We start from the raw sequence: 13,782 nt of genomic DNA, 5'->3' as shown, positions 1-13,782 counted from the left end.
AGGATCTCAACCAAGCATCAGTATGTAGAAACACAGATATATAAGCTAGATACCGAATGGCTCCTTAAGCCAGTCACCAAATGGTCGCCAAAATCGAATGCCTAGTTGCCATTTGGGGGCAAGGCGGCTTGAAAGTCATATTTTTCAATAAAACTTTTTGGTTTCCGAAATTCATTCTGATTGTGCAGATAAAATACAATGGATAGAATTCTACAGGATGTGTTGCTAGTGTGTGAAAACAGTCAAGATCCAAGGATCTCCAGACATACACCTCCAGGTGGTGAAAACGTCCGATGCCATCCTAGCACATGGGCATCTTCAAGTGGTTGCAAGTGGCAAATAGTAAGTTGTAAAATGTGCCTGGCAAACTTCAAACACTGTATTTGTAGACTTGCTTATTTGTTAAGAGAATTTGTGTAAATCAAGGGAAGATGAAACTTATGATCAAACTGAAATCTTTGAAGCAATAGTGTGTATTAAATTTAGAGTGGCTGGGGAAACCCAGCCAGATGGGTAGGGTATAAATAATAAATTATTATTTTTATATTACACTCCTTTCTGAAAAGATATAGTTGTGACAGCAACAAACTTAAAATATTGGTTAATATGTGCTAGGATTTAGGCTTTTTCATAAAACTTAAAAACAAGGCAGTGGCATCCAAATTAAAAGTGTTTAAATAAGAACACCAATTGCCACCTCATGCAGAACTGCTGTCATTAGTTCAAGTGATTTGTGAAAGTAACAGCTAAGTCTGTTGTTGAAAGGTGGGAGTTAACACAATCTACCAAGTTTTCAAAAGCAACTGGGACCAGCTAGAAACGATAAGATTTAAACATACTGATTGGTCAGGCTATGTGCCAGCCATAATAAACATAGGACTTAATAACCTGCACATAAAACCTAGGACTGCATGATTACCTATAAACATTAAACAAATGGCTGATCTTTGATCAAGCACCTCTGGTCAGCAGTTATCAATTTGTATCTCTTCATCATGCCATCATTAAAACAATAGTCTTCAATTGGCCAGATTCAGGACTCACCTCTAAGCCCCAACTGCAACAAGGAGCCGACACTGAAAATTCTTTTAATGTATCAGTATTTAATAACAATCCAGTATTATACAGTCGTACCTTGGTTGTCAAACGTCTTGGTACTTGGACGTTTTGGCTCCCGAACGCCGCAAACCCGGAAGTGGGTGTTCGAGTTTGCAAACGTTTTTTGGAAGCCGAACGTCCAACACACCTTCCAATTGAGTGCAGGAAGCTCCTGCAGCCAATCAGAAGCAGCGCCTTGGTTTTCGAACTGTTCCAGGAGTCAAAGTGACTCCTGGAACAGATTACGTTTGACAACCAATGGTAGGGTTTACTTCTTAGCCTTTTCTTCTCCCAAAAATGTACTGCAAGGCAGCAGAGATTTAGCATCAGAGATTTCCTCCTCCAAGATGGGCTACATTCCCAAGCTGATGATCCCCATCTTCCCCTTACTTTCCTCTACAGGACCTGCAGAAACTGCCTTCTTTACTGGTCTCATCCACTCAATCTGCTGCAGCCTGTCTTTGCATGCAGGGGAAGTTGTAATTCACTGAGGGTTTGAGACCCATTGGCTACTCTCCAGAGTGGAATCTCTAAGACGGTTGGATGGCACCTTGTACACCTCCTTCTGGCAACTCCTACAGTCAAGCTGGTGCCAAACATATTGCTCTGCTTTCCTTTGGTGAGACTGAGCGGGCGGGGGGGGGGTGTCTAGTTGTCTGGGCAGCCCAGGACCTCCATACATACTGCCCAGGTTTGTGCCCTTGGGAGGTCACTTCAGTACACCTAACACTGCAGTTAGACTTCACCCCTGGAGGCACACTCCATTGTCTCTCAAGACTGATGGATACCAACAACAACAATATACAGATGTGAGGGGCTAAGGCAGATGGTTGCTTAACTGAAGCCACTTAGTGAAGTCAAGTATCACCTCATCAATGAACAGGTATATTTTCAGCTCACACTCTTACCAATTACATTACTTGCAAAACCTTGAGAGCTGCATACAGGGAGAAAGCTTGTCATCCTCTCACAGAACAAGCTATCACCTGATAAAATTTTGCAGATCAACTTAGCAAATCAAAACATAGTACTGAGTCCAGTCCAAAAGTATACAAACGCTACTTGCACTTGAACGTGCTTTTGAACTGCTAGGTGGGCAAGAGATGTATTTATAGAGTACTAACCATCCTGACAGAGTATACTTTTTCATGAACTTTAAACATGTGCTTTTTATGCTCAAGGAGATGCAGCAAAATATGCCATTGCAATATTCTATTCACATGCAAATAGCTCAGAAAAATAAGGTCAGAATTTTATATCAAATCATTAATATAATGAAACTTGTGAAGAGGTGTGTTTGGAATGGAGCCATTGCAGGTTGAGGTTTATGTTAAAAGTCTTAAATAAAAACAGCTCACACTACTGGTATCTCTCATATATATGAAGTTCTTCTTAGTCTGCTTTTAAAACACTATGCAGCAAACATTTGGATCTGCTATAATATTAAGACAAAAGGCATGGCTCAATGCAGTAGAACACATACAAAAAGTATCACAATGAGCCCCTGGCATCTTCCAATAGCGCTGGGAAAGATTCCTGTCTGCAAGATGTTTGACTACTGCCAGTCAAAGTAGACAATACTGAGCTAGATGGATTAATGTTTTGACTCTGTATATATCAGCTTCCTAGGTTTCTAAAACACAACATTACATTTATCACCTCCCCAGTCCCCCCAACCTTTCAATAAAGTAAGGCCTCAACATTGGCAGGTGAAATTGCCAAAGTCATTTTTCATGGAACACCACCCCCATTCCAAGATTTTTTAAATAAATAAATAAATCCACACACACATAAAGCTGAATGCACACAAGTTAAATGTGTGTACATTGTGGGCCTACTGTAATGGCAAACAATAAGAAGAAAGGTGTACTTGGGGGGAGGGCTGCAAAAGAAAGATCAGTTAATTTTAGCATTCCCACAGGCATCCAAAGGGACAAAAACACAAGTAATTCCAGGAATGCGTTGAAAATTACTTCTGGCCATTTAAATGAGCCTTTGAAGCAGCTAACTTGTAATTAGAAGACAAAGTTAAAATTCTTTTCTCAGGGGGAAAAATGTCATTACTACACAAAAGCTCACATCCCTTACCATTCTCTTATGTGTCAACATTCTAAATGACCTTTTTCTTATGCAAGTATCTTTGATACTTCAAAAAGATAGTGAAAGAATCATGAAAAGCTTATGTAGCAGATTTTCATAAATTTTGGCAATTCTACTCAAATTAGCAGTCATGGCAAAACACAGGTTAAGTCACCTAATAAGTCTTATACATTTCACCTCTCGCTAATGTGCTCCTAATTTAAAGACAACCTAAGCAACAAACCTATACACTACACTGTTATTTCATTAGGGTATACATAAAGCTCAGTACACTTTTATTGTTTAAAGTAGGGAGTATCAAAGTTTGCCACAAAAGACTCCTCAATTTCAACACCCAGAAGTATTGAACCTACTCACATATTCAGAAACACCACTCTGAACACAAAATTAGGTTTTGGAAGGTATCACTCTCTGGCTTCTTGACAGGCAACTTAACAGCTCTTGCCCAACGTTAAGCTTCACCTGAGAGATGCCTTTGCCCTCAAACAAGAATGACTCCTAAAAAACTGAACTACTGAATTAAAAAGTGACAGCCTGCTTGTGTATAATAGGAGAGTGGGGCTAAGGCATATCCTCATCAGAAAAATGAGAATTTTGCCACAGATCACTTTGTTTATAACACAATCAATCAGCATTCTTAAAAAACCAAGAGCTTGCATTTATACCTTAATGTGTGGAGAATGCATATACCACTCTTTCAAGGTCCTACCAAACTACAAACTGTGAAGTAAATCATGCCTTCAAGACTCCTGAAAACTCACACTTAGATGAACCACAGCTTTAGAGTTGTTAAGATAGAGAATCCCTTCCTGTTCTTAGATGAAAAGATATGAAACAGTCTTTTAATGCATCTCACTTGTAAGAGAACATATCAGCATAACTCACTTTTAAAGATGTAAGAGATGAGTATCAGATGAAGTTTTACATATGAATTATAACAATTCATGGGTGTGATCTTTGATAAAGGTTACCTCTTCCACTTGCCTCAGGTTAGCCTGTTTTTCTTACTAGCAAGTATATACAACAAGAAGCAATAGGACTGAAGAAGAAAATTTGTAGTGGATTTATTTCCTCCCACACCCTTTCCCATTAGTATATCAGCACTACATACACACCATTTTCCCAAATACTTATAAGATAATTTAAAAAGATGGTGCCAATTGGCAATTTTATTGCTATGTGGCAGGAAGGTGAGAGTGAGGTAAAGAAGATAAATATAACACATATTTTCCAAGTTAAACTATGGTAAAATCCATATGGTAAACAGTATTACAGAATACTGAAATACAGAAACGAAATACAGATAAACGCACAAAAGGTTCTCAGAAAGATAGAAGTATTTCCTTAATTTCTAAATGCTATAGTTGTACAAGTGATAAATATAAAGTGTGCATGTTTATGCAAATATGTGTGTGTGCCCCCTTCACCATCTGCACATTTGATAACGTATCTTCCTGATATAATAAAATTAAGTCAGCCTTAAAGATGGCAAAGAACACTCTGGTATGGAAACAGACTAAAGATGCAACTAAATGACATTAAGACCTTCCCATTTTTAAAAAATGGCAAATGCAGCTGTGCATGCAGAGAGGAATTTGTATTGGACCATGGTGCAGGAAGAGGAGCTCTAACCCTTCCCTCCCTTTTCCTAGTTAAAAATCTACCTTCCAAAACTGCTTTTTGCCCAAGACAGCAAAGCATATACCACACGGCAAATAGAAGTGGAGCAAGGGGGAGTGTCAACCAGAAAAATTGTGGGTGGGATTAACTCTTATTCCTCAGTCCCTCAGTCCAAATATGAATGACTCCCACTGCTATATTTTAAAAAACAAATACAAAGCAAAACAAAACAAAACATGGAAGTAATGGATACAAACATTTTCCAGAGTATCCAGATTTTAAAATGCAGGCATCTAAACACACAATAAATATTTATTTAAGAGATGCATTGTTTCTCATCAACTCTGTAGGATTCTTCTCCAACATTTAATAAACCATGTATCCAAAGTTTGGAAACTGCTTTCGGTTTTTACAATCAAACAATATATGAATTTTATTAATTTATTAAATAAATAAATAAATAAACACTGCTGAGAGGAGACCATCTTCTTATTGAATCAGTACCTCTCAACCAAACGCACTATCAGATTCTCTACCTCTTTTATCCCTGACATTCTCCTTCACTCCCCTTTACATATTCTCATCTGGTATCAGCTCCCTTTTGTCATCCATGGCATTTATCATACTACTCCTTATGACTGGAATAGCTTCCCGCTCTTTATCATCAATGCCTTTAAATTTTACCTTACAATGCACATTTTCTGAACAAAACCTTTCATAAACCATCAGTGCCTGAACTTATTCTACAGTGTCAGAAACCTCCCTCCTTCTGCCCTTTGTCATCATCTTAGTTCTGCCTTTGCCTAGAAGCCTTCTGGGAAGTGACCCTGTCACTTGCATTTGCAATGACTGCCATTCTAGGCTCCAAATATAATTAACTATTTGGTTTAAAAGTAACCAGTCTTTAGCCATTTCACAATGACTGATACTTTCAAAATGACCAATTATCCTAGAAACTCTCCTCTTCCTATTATGCCTGCTGAGGGCAAGGGGAAAGAAGATGACAGCACTAAGGATTTTTCTTCGGTGCCAAATCTGCCATCTACACAAAATTATTCATTCCCTTCTTTCTTCTGTCAAGCTCGTGTTAATGGCAGTCTCAAACAATACGGAATGCCATATGGCTACATCTGGATATTAAAATTGAGAATATCAATTACCAATCCACTAATGCAAAGCCAAAATCCACGGACAGTAAGAATTTAATCCAATCCAGGGACTGAAACTTGAGCCAATTGCAGGAAGCAAAATACAGGAAGCAAAAGCTACATTCATTTTTAACAGAAGTGTGATTATTCCAATGAAAGTCCTCAGATAATAGCAAAATATGTTTTATTCAGTCATATACTTTAATTAGTATGGAGAAAAGTGACAAAAAACAGGAGCAGTTACAGATTTTATGTAGTGACATTATTAATGAAACCAGTTGGATTATATCAGCATTATGTGAGGTTGTAGAATCAACTCCATAATACAGTGAGGGGTAAAAGTATTTGATCCCCTGCTAACTTTGCCCATTTGCCCTCTGACGAAAAAATGACCAGTCCATAATTTTAATGGTAGGTTTATTGTAGCTGTGAGAGACAGAATAACAACAGGAAAACCCCCAGAAACCCAGAAGACAAGTCAGAGATTGATGTGCATTATAATAAGTGAAATAAGTATTTGATCCCCTATCAACCAGCCAGATGTCAGGCTACCTGGTATCTTCACTGTATGTAAGGAGCTGAGATTAGAGACACCTGCTGTAAGGGAGAGGTCTTACCTGTAATCCCAGCTCGTTACAGTACCTGTACAAAAGACACCTGTCGACAGAAGCAATCAATCCAGCAGATTCCAAAGTAGCCACCATGACCAAGATCAAAGAGGTGTCCAAGGATGTCAGGGACAAGATTGTTGACCTGTACAAGGCTGGATTGGGCTACAGGACTATTGCCAAGCAGCTTGGTGAGGTGACAACAGTTGGTGCAATAATTCGCAAATGGAAGAAACACAAAATAACTGTCAACCTCCCTCAGTCTGGGGCTCCATGCAAGATCTCATCTCATGGAGTTGCAATGATCATGAGAATGGTGATAAAGCAGCCCAGAACTACACGGGGGGAACCTGTCAATGATCTCAGGGCAGCTGGGACCATAGTCACCATGAAAACAGTTGGTAACACACTACGCCGTGAAGGACTGAGATCCTGCAGAGCCCGCAAGGTCCCCTTGCTCAAGACAGCACATGTACAGGCCCGTCTGCAGTTTGCCAATGCACATCTGAATGACCCAGAGGAGAAGTGGATGAAAGTGTTGTGGTCAGATGAGACCAAAATCAAGCACTTTGGCATCAACTTAACTCGCCATGTTTGGAGGAGGAATGCTGTCTACAACCCCAAGAACAGCATCCCCACCATCAAACATGGACAGGGACATATTATGCTTTGGGAGTGTTTTTCTGCTAAGGGGATAGGACACCTTCACCGCATTGAAGGGACAATGGACAGGACCATGTATCGTTAAATCTTGGGTGAGCATATCCTTCCCTCAGCCAGGGTACTGAAAATGGGTAGAGGATGGGTACTCCAGCATGACAATGACCCAAAGCACATGGCCAAGGCAACAAAGGAGTGGCTCAAGAAGAAGCACATTAAGGTCCTGGAGTGGCCAAGCCAGTCTCCAAACCTTAATCCCATCAAAATCTGTAGAGGGAGCTGAAGGTTTGAGTAGCTACACATCAGCCTCGAAATCTTACTGACTTGGAGAGGATCTGCAAAGAGGAGTGGAACAAAATACTTCCTGATATGTGTGCAAACCTGGTGGCCACTTACAAGAAATGTCTGACCTCTGTAATTACCAACAAGGGTTTTGCCACCAAGTACTAAGTCATCTTTTGCAAAGGGATCAAATACTTATTTCACTCATTTTAATGCATATCAATCTCTGACTGACTGGGTTTCTGGGAGTTTTCTTGTTGTTGTTCTGTCCCACACTACAATAAACCTACCATTAAAATTATGGACTGGTCATTTCTTCATCAAAGGGCAAATGGGCAAAGTTAGCAGGGGATCAAATACTTTCTCCCCTCACTGTATGTAATGCACATTTTAAAATTTATTTCTAGATCATAGACTAGTCACAATCTTCACCTGAAGAAAAAGTGCTCTGACTCCAAACTGTGGTTGAGAAATCACAGCAATGCCTCCTAGAACAGTTAGTGGCTCTTTTAATGACCTAACTTTACTTCCTGGCACTTCAAGAAACTTATTGCACACAAAATGCAAGCTATGTGCAGGGCTGATTTGCAGAAAGGATGACCTAAAAGCCAAAACAGTAATGTGTGTTCCTGTTAATCAATCTGCTCAAAACATACAGCATTTATTTGCTGGCTACATAACCACTATTATGACCGGTTACCATGCTTAGCTGTTAAAGATACAACGGAAATTGACATCCTTATACTAAAGCCTTGTTAGTTTTTATCTGAAAAAGAGGCCAAGCAGCCTCTAACTTATGCTTTTAATTTGGTTTAATAGAACACATTTCAGACTTCCTCATCTATCCCCCCACCACCACCACACATAATGCCTAGGTATGTAACATCAACCAGTGTCCCCATACAATGATATGGTTAACTTCCAAGTTCAAACTTTTCCAAGTAAGTGGATGAGTTTCTCAATGCCAGACACATAAAGTATCACGACAGAATGCCTACTGCCACATTGACCTAGCAGCTGCAATGAATAAATAGGGATAAACCCTAGTGAACACAGGCCCTTAGGTAATTTTAACACCTGCTCACAGAGAAAAGGGCAAAAAAGGGAAAATATAAAACATGATCAAAATTCCAGTGGTGTGCACATGAAAATACAATAATGACAAGTAACTGTCAGTATCTTGTGCATTTATCCAAATATCTATTCTTTATGTGGGCCTCAACTACAATGTACTGTACCAAAGCAGAAACACAAAACAGACCCAACCCCCCAGAAAAACAAACCCAACGCCAAATGCAAAGAACACTGTTATGAGCTAACAATTAGAACCCATAATAAAGAGTATGGGGTTACTATTAAACTCAAAATATACTATGCATTTTACTAATTTCAAGATATGTGTACTAAATAAATAAATGTCATCTAGTCTGCCCTGGTGAGCTTTCAGATGTAAGATAAAAATTAAACTAATAAAATTTGATAGTATTATTTTAAAGCTATTAACAATAATTTGATGCCATCCAAATAGTGTAATTTCAAATATTTCTGCAAATGCAGGTACAATTCCAAACATACAGACTGTGAAATATGTTCTGCTCACTTCTAAATTAATCTGCTTTGGGTCAGTTAGAAGTCTGAAGTACTGTACTTTAACCCAGTTGGAATGTGAATTAAAATTCACATTCACAGCTATTGTTTTTTAAAAAAGAATGTTACCAACTTTTAAAATCTCATTCAATTGTACAAGCTACTCCAGTAAGCACTTAAAATATGTAAAAACTTGTATAAAAAATATAAAAGACCAGGGAAAATGTTCTACTAATCAAGCAAGCTTCTGCTTCATGCCACTTTTTATTGATATATATATTTCACTGAAGAATTTCAGGTCAAATACTGTTGCAGAAGCTGTCATATTTTTGGCAAAGGAGCAGAACTGCATTTCCTTTCCATCACAAAGAGGTCACATGTGATCACACTGACAGATTACACAGTTCTACAAATAATGCTTGTATAAGATTTATGTAAGCCCTGCTGTAGAAGAAAATTGGTGGCAACATTCTAGGGGGGGAAAGAGTTTAAAACTCTTATGAGGAGGCTTTGAGAAGTTAAAAATGATCCCATCACTATATCCCATGTATTTATGCCACGATGTAAAAATTTCAATAAAACTATTTACTCCACCCACCCGGCTTTATTTGGAGACTGAAAAGCACCAAAAGATTAAAAACCTAGAACATCTGCCAATCCCCTAGCCCCAACAAAACAAATCTGTTAATTAAAAAAAAAAAAAAAAAGCTTATCAAAGTCAGAAAAGGAATTTAAACATGATTTGGTTTGGTGAAGCTGTGTTTAGTTGAAAACGAAGAGTTGCCTTCCTGCAAACGCCATCTTGTTGCAGTTACCGGGCCCAGCACAAAAAGATCCATTCATTCCCCGAAAAAAATGGGGGGGGGGGAGAACAAGCACACCCTCCATAATCTGCAACCACTAAAACAATTGACCTATTCAATCCCCTCTTCCCAAAATTACAAAAGAGAGAATGCTTAATATCTAAGATTAATTAAGATCACATCTTCATCTCGTTTTCTAACATGCATTTCATAAAACCAGCAGAAGCGGTTTGTCTTTATTTACAAGCCTGTGCTTAGAAGGAAAGCCTCAAAATGTGCAACAAACCTCTCCTCAGACTATGTACATAAATGGCGACAGCAGCCTCCTTTCAATTTTTGGTATTATTCTTTCACCACATCCAAATCCACATGGATAGGTGGTGTGAGAAGCAGCTTTCCCCATTTCCAAGCTTTCATTTTTTTAAGGAAACAGCATTTGCCTTGTTTAAAGTGGCTAAAATATATGTATCTTGCATAAAATGTGTTCGAATAAGTGGTTTTGCTAAGGCAATCATGACAAAAAATCACATTCGTTAAATTTTTAGTTCTTCATCACAGTGACAAATTGATAACCTCTACATCATTCTAATATTCTTCTTGACACATTATTTAAAAAATAAAATAAAATCCTTCCTTATCCTCTGGATTAATTCATTATTTAAAGTCACACAATAGTCTCCATAAGCATTTCCCTCATGTGGTTTTAGAAATTCACCTAGTTATTTTAAAAAAACAAACTTTTAATACAAAAGCAATTTTCCTTAAATTGCTTTAAAAAAAAAATCATATTTGCATGCTCCCTGGTTCTCCAGCAGCCAACGTCTACCCTGAGCAGACATTAATGGCAAAATTATACAACACCTATTAAAGCAGAAAAGCAACTAAAAAAAATACAACAGCTAAATCTCTCTACTATGACAGTGAAAGTAGAAGCATTTCTTATTCTCTCCCCGCCTCCAAACCATTTCCTACCGTAGGAAGAAGAAAACCACCAAGATTCCATTTTCTTAGCCTTCTCCTTGGCCAGGGGTTGCCTAAAGCAATCTCACCCTGTTTTCCTCTCCTCCACCCAATCAATTTTCCACCATTACAGTACCAGCCACACACAAACAGCACTCTCTTGATATTTTCTCCCAAGCATCCTCTGTGGACTTGCTTGCCTCCTTCCCCTCCCCCCACTTCTAGCCTCAACGCATGCAGAAAAGAATCAGTTCTTCAACACCCCCCCCCCATATACACACACACACACCCTTTTCCTATCTCTGGCCAGCAGCTACAGAAAAACACTCCCCCTCCCTGATGTTCTGAGATGGGTGGGACAGTGATGGAGACAATGAAAGCAAAAAAACCGAAATGGTTATTTCTTGATTTCCTGTGTCAGCAGCCCTAACAAAAAAGGGCAGGGCACCTCGCCTAGTCAGGAAGGATGGCATTGTAAGATGGGGGGAGAGGACAGGATAGAGAAGGGGAGAGAGAAAAAAGAGAGCGCAAAATGGAGGGGAGTACTGTAGATAGGGAAAGGATTTGAAACAGCAAGGGAGAGTATTAAAAAGGGAGGGGAAAGCAGAAGTAGCTGTAATAGGGAAGGGCAGTCTAAAGCAGCTGGGAGGGGGAAATTCTGCGGGGAGAGGTAAAAACAGAGGGGTGAAAGAGAAAGAAGTGGGGCAGAAAGGAGCAAGATTTAAGTCATGAAGTAGGAAGGAGATAAAAGTGTATGAGGTGAAAGGAAAGAGAAAATATGGGGGAAATTGATCAGTACAGTACTCAAATTTCAAGGAGGGGCAGCCTCCCTCCCTCTTAGTTTTTGCATTGGTCTTTTTAGAAGGCTAGAGAGGGAAGACAAGCATGATTTGGCTAAAACAGGAGGGACCCAGGGTTGGGGATTTTATTAAAGGGTTCCTCCGTCCCCCATAACTGAAACACACTGAACTGTTTTTCTTTTTTTGCCAACAATTTGTTTTTTTAGAAAAAGAGATGATATGGGGGGGGTAGGTATCTAGACGGGAGAAGTGAGGAGAGAGTATTTTAAGGTGGGGGGGGGAGAAAATGATTTAAAAAGGGAGGAGCATGTGAAGGGGCGTAATGGAGGCTTCTGCGGGGGTGGCAGAGGAAGAAAGGGGGTTAGGAGCACCTAAAAAACAGGGCCGTAGGGAGAGAACCAGGATTGGCTGATGTTGAGAGTTTAGAAAATACTGATTAAAAGACAAGGGTTTAAGGTGACTTAACAAGGGCCTGGAGAGATCGTAATGGGGCGGGGGGTTGAATAGGGTCTCCGCGGAGAGATTTGATGGGGCTGCATGCACAAGATCAGTGATTGGGAGGTGGTTGGTGTTTTTTTTTTAAGAGGGGATGAATAAGGCCTGATTTTCGGCGTGGGGAAATGAACAAGGTCTCCCGATTTTACAGGATTAACCGAATGAGGCCTGTTTTTTTGCGGGGTGGGTGGGGAGAGTATGAACACGATATGAGATGGGGCCGGGTTCCCCCCCCCCACCCGCCCAGGATCGGGTCAGTAAGGCCTGTTTTTCAGGGTGGGGATGTGAACAGGAGCTGTCATGGGGCTTCGGGGTTTTTTTAAGAACGGGGCGAACGAGGCCTGTTTTTTCAGGGTGGGGATACGAACTGGGTCCGTAATAAGGACGGCAAGCAAAGCTGTAAAGGGTGGGGTGGGGGAACGTGATTAGGATCCCTGCGAGGGGGATTTCGAAACAACACCCCCCCTCCAATAATACCACATATTATGCTTTCCTCTCTCTTTCTCTCACCTTCCTCGACGGTCGTTGCTCATCCACGGCCTCCGCCGCCGCCGCCCCCAGCCAATACGCCCTCCTCTCCTCCTTTCTCCCTCCCCGCCGGGCGGGCGACCCCCTCGCAAGACCCCCGCCGAGAGGCGCCGGTTCTCCTCCTCCTTCCTCCTCCCAGTCAATTCAGTCCGTCAGGCCAGCCAGCGGGGCAGGAGGCAGCGTCGAGGGAGGAAGCAGAGAGAAGGAAGAGGAAGAGGAGGAAACCGGGGGGGAGGGGGAGGTATGGAGGAGGGGGGGACACAGAAAGAGAAAGAAACCGGGAGGGGGAGGAGGAGGAGGAGGAAGCCCCTACTGCTGCTGCTGCCGCCGCCTCGTCGCCGCCGCCGCCGTCCGTCCCGCGCTGCGCTTGGCAGCCGCTCCGTTTCCTCACGAAGAGACGCACCGAGGAGGAGGAGGGGGAGAGAGAGAGAAAAGAGGGAGGGCGGCGGCTGCACCACCAACAGGAACGTCGAATCAAGAGGAGGCGGGCGGGCAAGGGGTCCCCTGAGGGAGTCGCTCGGGCGGGCAGGTTTTGTTATGTGTGGGAGGTTGTTTCCTCCTCCTCCTCTCAGTTTTTCTTTCTTTCTCTTCGCGGTCCTCGGTTTTTTGTTTTTAAAAAGCTATTGTGGGTGGGTGTGGGCTCCGCCGCTCAGCTCCCGCTCGCGGCCATAGGGAAAGCAGCGGAGTCTCGGCTGGCTGGGTTGGGCGCGGCAGGCGAGGGTAGGCGGCAACTCCCCGCTTCCTTCCTTCCTTCCTTCCTTTTTCTCTCTCTCTTTCTGCCTCCCGCTCGCTTCCCCGCCCTTGCGGCCCGGCTGGGAAACCCCGAGCACGGCCGTTTGGCCTGCCTGGGTTGTTCTCTCTCTCTCTCTCTCTCTCTTTTTTCCCTCTTCGACCTCCCCCTCCCCCCAACTCGTGCCGCCTCCTTCCTGGAACTGAAAACCAGGCAGTTTTAGGTGCTTTTTTTTAATTAAAAAAAATCAAAAATAATATAATCAAAGTTAAAAGTCACTTCATGCTGCTTGGGGTTCTTTTCTCTTTTTGGGTCATGCCCACCGCCGTCCTTTCTCACAGGCTGCGTGTGAGGCGATTTTGT

At 41.5% G+C, this 13,782-nt stretch overlaps 1 protein-coding gene across 8 annotated transcripts in view; it reads right to left on the bottom strand.

The window, feature by feature from the left end:
- The window catches only part of GNB1 (G protein subunit beta 1), a 70,120-nt gene extending 57,197 nt beyond the window's left edge, over positions 1-12,923 (bottom strand). For 2 of the 8 annotated variants that reach the window (XM_081016246.1, XM_081016245.1), the window contains exon 1: positions 12,672-12,922. The gene's annotated coding sequence lies outside the window, so the exon portion shown is untranslated. Of the gene's footprint in view, positions 1-10,878; positions 11,088-12,671 lie in introns of those variants that run through there. The other 6 variants (XM_081016243.1, XM_081016244.1, XM_081016248.1 and 3 more) reach the window with 5 other exon arrangements.
- Between the last annotated feature and the right edge of the window lie 859 nt (positions 12,924-13,782).

Source organism: Podarcis pityusensis (genome assembly GCF_964106645.2).
Source record: "Podarcis pityusensis genome assembly, chromosome: 8".
Classification (NCBI taxonomy): Eukaryota; Metazoa; Chordata; class Lepidosauria; order Squamata; family Lacertidae; genus Podarcis; species Podarcis pityusensis.
Note: the sequence above shows the minus strand (reverse complement) of the source record. Positions and strands in the feature narration are given on the sequence as shown.